The following is a 1,436-nucleotide window of genomic DNA, read 5'->3' on the forward strand; positions in this document are numbered from 1 at the left end:
CTATATTTATTTACTCCAAGATTTTTATGTAAGAAATTATCCTCTAAATTTAAAAGTGTAAATAAAATCCACAAGCTAAAGCAAGAATACTTCATACTTTCTCACTTCATAGGAATTTCTTCCAAAATGCAACAAGTACATAATAATTCTGAATTTGACCGAATAATATTTTTGAAATACCAGAGTCGACCAAAATTGAACCTAACACGAGAATAAGTTAAAAAAATTCAGTCATGCATTTGAAAAGTAAAATAAAAGAAATTTAGTCTTACCTTCTATGAAAACGCACATTTACATAAATAACACCCAATTCCTATATATTTATGTATCTAACACCTAAACTTTACTGTTTTACATTTATATCACCCAAAATTTTCATATCACATAAAAAATATTTCTATTTTAACCATTAAGAAGTGAAATACACCTTTTCATCCATAGGTAGGGTAACATGTAAGTAAAAACTGAAGTTTAGGTTGGATATGTAAATATATAGGGATTGTGTGGTATGTACGTAAATCTTCCTAAAAAAAGTAATTTATCAGTCATGTACTCTTTACATTGTTACTATGGACAAGCAACTATATCAAACTTTAGCAAATGAATGACCCCAAGTAGATAACTTTGGACTACATGTCCAATTTAATCTTACAGAAAAAGATAATACAGAAGAAAAACTTTGAATATCCTAATCATTTTCTCCACCCAACTCACTGATATTATTATGCAAATATATGTTTATGTCGAGTGTAAATATAAACAAAAAAATTAGTGGCCCAAAGAAATCTTTTTTCATGTGATCATTTAATCAAGAAAAAATATTCTCTTTAATCACATATACTTCTCCCTTCCTCCCTCGCAATTATAATCCATAGGACATTTACATACATACCACCCAGTTCTTATGCATTACATATCTAACACCAAAAATTTACTTCTTACATTTATATCACCTAAAGCTTTCATATCAACAACAACAACAACAACAACAAAACCTTAATCCCACTACGTGGGGTCGGCTACATGAATCCTTTTTTCTCCATTTCCTTTTTCTCCATTGCATCCTATTTAGTTTCATATTTTCATTTAGTTCTAGTAAATTAAGATCAATTTTAATACAATAAGCTCCAGTCTTCCTAGGTCTACATCTGCCTTTCTTAACACAAGTCGAATCTAAAACATCTACTCTCCTAATCGGATCATCAGATGGTCAATGTTTAATGTGACCAAACCATCTAGGACGACTTTTTCTAATTTTGTCCGTCACAAGAGCTAAACCAACCCTATCACGAATATATTCATTTTGCATTTTGTCTCTAAGTGTAAAGCCACTCATCCACCTAATCATTCTCATCTCGGCAACACTTAACTTATTATTATGCTTCTCTTTTAAAGGCCAACATTCAGCGCCATAGAGCATTGCAGGTCTCACCACC

This window comes from Phalaenopsis equestris, unplaced genomic scaffold (genome assembly GCF_001263595.1).
Source record: "Phalaenopsis equestris unplaced genomic scaffold, ASM126359v1 Scaffold000237, whole genome shotgun sequence".
Lineage (NCBI taxonomy): Eukaryota > Viridiplantae > Streptophyta > Magnoliopsida > Asparagales > Orchidaceae > Phalaenopsis > Phalaenopsis equestris.